The following is a 5127-nucleotide window of genomic DNA, read 5'->3' as shown; positions in this document are numbered from 1 at the left end:
CATAAATTCTTTTTTAGCTGTGAAAAGAAAACCCAGTAAGCGTGGGAGCAAGATGACTGCCAGGTACCAAGAAAGAATCGATAGTTTCAAAGAGGAGGTTTGCAAGAGTAACGAAAAAGTAATCGTGGACCTTAAGCGCATGAAGGAAGATGTCGAAAGGCTTATGCAGGGTGAGGAACAGCTTCAGAAGTCTCTCTCAACTCTGAAGCATCACCTCAGTGAAGACATTCCTGCACATTTTCAAAAACTGATATCTAAGATCGATGAGCATCACCAGAAGTCCAGCAATGCTCGTCTCAAGTTGAAAGATTCTTTGAAAGATATACTGAAGAATGAAGGAAAGCTTGTATCTGCAAGGACGGTACTGGACTCTGCTTCAACTTTGCAAGACGCTTCTGCTGTTATTGATGAAACGGAGGAAATCAGTATGGCAATCAGTGAATGGACAGATAATTTAAAAGAATATGTGGCCAAAGAGGACAACCAACTTCAGGAAAGAAACAAGGTATGTTCTCTTAATAAGGAAAGTTAAAATGGTTTCAATTAGTGTTGTTTTGAGAAAAATGTTGCTTTCCAATTTGTTATTTGCATTCAAAGGTGATACAACACTCCTTAGACTTCGTTTATAATTTAGGAAAAGGGGATGTGTCGTGCATAGGGAGGGAGTTGTTTATAAAGGTTTACACCCTCCATTATGGAAATAGATATGATTGGAAAATGTGCATAAGAAGGACAGCCTCTTGAAGTTGTGCTGAATAAAGTGGACATTGATATGATTCAGAGGGCTGATAGGAAATGATTAACAAGCTCTAAAAAATCTGAGGAAACAAATTGCGGAAGCCACGTAATTGTCCTTACATAGAAGTTTGTTCCTCCACGGATTATAGTAAGGTATCAGTAATATAATTTATCGATCTTCGCCGTATCCGTCCCAGTAATGGGACAGTACACCTCACGTGGTGCACTCTAGGCTTTTTAAAGCGGAAGCTAATGTAAATCATTAAATAGATGTGACTTCAGAATTAGAGAGATTCCATCATAAATGGAGAACTTATACCCATCAGTGATGTGGAAAAAGTATTGCCAACGGTTATGGAGTACAGTGAATTTATTTGTTGAAAGGAATTTTCATTGGTCAAGTAAATGCTATGGTTTTTTTGTTCTCAAATTGTCTAGTATATCTATCAATCTGACCAACCTGTGCAGTTCACTACAAGTCTGACCAAGCTGTTACTGGTGCTGTGAGGATGTTGGTTGGGGTAAATTTCGTCTGTCTGTTATATAGATCACAGTAGCAGTAGTGGTACAAGAATTGCAGTACATTTGGAAAGTGTGGAAATGTTGGTACTAACTGAAGTCCTTTGATATTTGTGTAAACATATTATTGATTTGGATGTTGTTTCTATTCATTGGGGGTCCGATACAATTTTGGGAACTGAAGGCGTCTGAAAGGTTTCTGCAGCAACCTTATGAAATTCCTGATCCATGAACCTGGAGAAGAGGTTTTCCATCCCATCCCTATCACAGTTGCTGCTGCAAGCAAGATAGATCTTTCAAGCCAAGTAACGGTTGGTGGGAATGGATTTATTTTTATTCATTGGTCTCAACTTTCAACTATATGAAATTCACGCCAACGGTAACTGTAAAATTCACGCCAATGGCATTTCTTATTGAAACCAATATTGGACAATATTGGATAAATTTTTAGTGTAAGTGAGTATCACTCAAAACCGTATTGTAACCATCATCTTGGGCCATATGGCTCTAGGTATTAATATTACGAATAACGCCATTGTCTCTTATCATCTTAGGCTATAGGACTCTGGGAAATGAGCATCCCTGTAAAGAATCTAATAGAAGAAGGACGAGTCTTTGCTCTCTGGGAAAAGAATAATAAAAGGAGAGCTGCCAAAATCACTATTGAAAATGGAGAGCTCCTCCTGTATAGTTTACAAGACGAAGATGAACCTGTCCCCACGTCATTATATCCCAGGTATTTATTCTTCATGGTCGTAATAGTTGTACACTGAGCAACAGTTAATTGTGAGAGAGAGAGAGAGAGAGAGAAAGCAAATAGAAAGAGAGTTCAGAGTGAGAGAGAGATTGTTACTGCATTTAGATAGTGAAATGACTCTTTCTAAAATTAAAGCGGAATGTTATCTATAATTTTTTATAAGAATTTTTTCTTTCATCAGTATGAAGATGCTAGAGCCTGGCCATCTCTAAAAGTACAGTCTTCTGGACTTAGAAGACTAAAGGACTGTCAGTTGGAAGAGTCTTCATCCTTCTTACTGACAATGGCAGAGCCAACTACATTCATGAACACTTCACAGGTGGCTATGGAGGAAGCTACTCAGGCACGCCCTTGCAAATATCTAACCAAGGGCAGCTTTGGGAACGAGCTGTGTGTGGTTACAAGGTATCGGAAGCAGTAAGTGGGAATGTAGCAGCTCTTGCTCTGAGCAAGAGCCATGTCATACAAAGCAACAGTGGGGTAGTTTGTCTCTTGAATACATCCAGGACACCACCACTGATTGGTATCCACACAGGCCCGTTTATGCCAAACAGTGGTCCACAGCTGGGCAATGTGGAAGAAGGTATGGACATACTGAGTGATTTATTCACTGGTCAAGGATATAAAGGATATTATGGTTAGCCAGTGTGGCTTAGTGTATTACCTACCAAAGTCGTCTTCTACAGGTAATTTGGTTCAAATAGTTTGGTTGGGAGGCAGTATAATTATGTCAGTTTTATTTTGGAATTTATAGTACTGCATCCTGTTTCAGTTAAAATTGAAGGAAAGTTTCAGTTGAATATCAAAGTTTTGTATAAAGACAACAGTAATTAATTTATATAAGATTTGTAGCATTATGAGAATAAAATATATTTATTTGGAAAGTTATAGTACTGTTCCTATCCTATTCAGTTAAAAATTGAAGGGAAAGGTTTCAGTAGAATATAAAAAGTTTTTGTATAAAGACAACAGTAATTAATTTATATGAGGTTTTTAGCATTGTGAGAAAATATGCTTACTGTTAGGGATTCTCATCTTCAAACATGTTTGTGATTCTAGCCATTGCTGAGATTTAGTCTTACAGTATCTGAAGACGGAAAACTGTATCTTTACTTTGTTCATACCTTGTAAAATTGACCACAACTACTATGTGCAATATTAATAAGTCATCAGTACCTACAAGAGGAAAGCTACACAATGTACTGGACAATTTACCCTACAGTTTTCCCATATGGAAAAATGAAATCGCGTTATTCCAGCGGGGATACCGACCAACATCTTTAATTTGGAGTCCAAACCATGCAAATGCGAACCACCTTTGAAAATTGGAAACCATTGTACGCCAGGGTACAGATGGTTTTAGATCCCCTTGCGATACTCTTTTGTCTGAAGTTACTTATTTCTTTTGGCTGACCTTAAGAATCTCAACATTTTCTTTTTCTCCTTCCATATATTGATATGTGAATGCTGATGGATGGAGTAGTCTGCTGCTTGTGTAATATATATATATATATATATATATATATATATATATATATATATATATATATATATATATATATATATATATATATATATATATATATATATATATATATATATATATATATATATATATATATATATATATTTATTTATTTATTTATTTATTTATTTATTTAATTTTTCTTTTTTTCGTCCATTACAAGAAATGAGCAGTGCTGGTGTGAGGGACGTGGACAGCCGTACTTTCAGATCCATACCTTGTTAGTCTGACAGGCACTGTTGTTCTAGCTGGGAAAGAAGTGTGATCGTTCTTTCCTGTTGTAAAGAAAGTAGTGATTGGCTCCCTTGTGTCCTTTCCGCAAGATGATCTTGTATGCTCTGCTTATTTTCGGTGGCCCTTTATTAAACCCATTACTTGACGACACGGTGAAGGACTCCTCACCGCAGTCTCGCATCCTATCGTAGCGGCCACCGGCATTGTGTCTTGGCAGTCCCATGTCTTCGTTCACTGTGATGAAGGCGGATCCTGATATTACTGTAGCTCTCGTTTTAGCAGATCGTCCTGTAGATCCTCGTGACATCTTTGGCTCTGGCCTTGGCCAGCCTTCCGGTGTGGAAGGCGAGCTTGACTTTTGAGGGGAAGAAGTGCTATTGATGTTCTTCCCCTGTTTGCGGTGTCTTCATCCTCCGCCCCCCGTCTCTTGAACTCCCCCCAACACATAGGTGGAGGAAGAAGAATGGGATTCCAAGGCCTCATGTAAGAAGTCCAGAGAGGAATAAGGTTACGAAGTCGCTTACGTGCTGTCTACATACCTCTGGCGGAGCGGTCTCTCCTACACATGCCCACTGATGCAAGAGGACCGCTCTCTCCCGTGGACTCTCGGGCCAACATCCTGCCGAGTATATGCATTATGCTAGCCCTTCATGCGCTTGGTATTCTGGCTAAGTGTGTTTGGGGCTCAGAACAGCACCTCTCCCCCTACATTTAAGGAGTGTGTGGGGATGGGCATGAACAACCTGTTCACTCTGCACTTGCAAGATCACAAGCACACAGTCTTCTCGTTAGGGCTGTCCGTCAGTGCACCTCATGCGGTGCAATGTAGGCATTACTTAGGGTCTTTGCAGCGTCCCTTCTGCCCCTAGCTGCAACTGCTTTCATTCCTTTTACTGTACCTCCGTTCATGTTCTCTTTCTGCCATCTTACGGCCCACCCTCTCCTAAGATTGATTCACAGTGCAACTGCGAGGTTTTCCTCCTGTTACACCTTTCGAGTCTTTTACTGTCAATTTCCGTTTCACCGCTGAATGGCCTTAGTTGCCCCAGTGCTTGGCATGCCTGCCTAAAATCTATAGTAAACTATATCTGGCAAAAGTACCGTACATAGAAATGCCACCAAAATTGGAATAAGTAAGAATAAACAGTTTTTTGGTATCTCCAAAGTGTTTTACTTTACTGAACTCTCAAATGCATAATTTTTTATTTTTTGCCTCCTTGTCAGTAAGGCGCTTGCTGACATGCCTTAGAGTGATCCCACATTTCTGTAAAACAATTCCCAGATGCATTTTGTAGCTTATCGCACAAATATCACGAGCAAGTTAGAAACAATTCAACGACTGTAATTGTAAAAT

The 5127-nt window shown here is 39.3% G+C and overlaps 1 protein-coding gene across 1 annotated transcript in view; it reads left to right on the top strand.

Moving 5' to 3' along the window:
* LOC136844934 (uncharacterized) overlaps window positions 1-5127 on the top strand; it is a 28386-nt gene that overhangs the window by 10701 nt on the left and 12558 nt on the right. The window lies entirely within an intron of this gene.

Source organism: Macrobrachium rosenbergii, chromosome 2 (genome assembly GCF_040412425.1).
Source record: "Macrobrachium rosenbergii isolate ZJJX-2024 chromosome 2, ASM4041242v1, whole genome shotgun sequence".
In the NCBI taxonomy this organism is placed as follows: Eukaryota; Metazoa; Arthropoda; class Malacostraca; order Decapoda; family Palaemonidae; genus Macrobrachium; species Macrobrachium rosenbergii.
The sequence above is the reverse complement of the archived record's forward strand: the minus strand, read 5'-3'. Positions and strand labels throughout refer to the sequence as shown.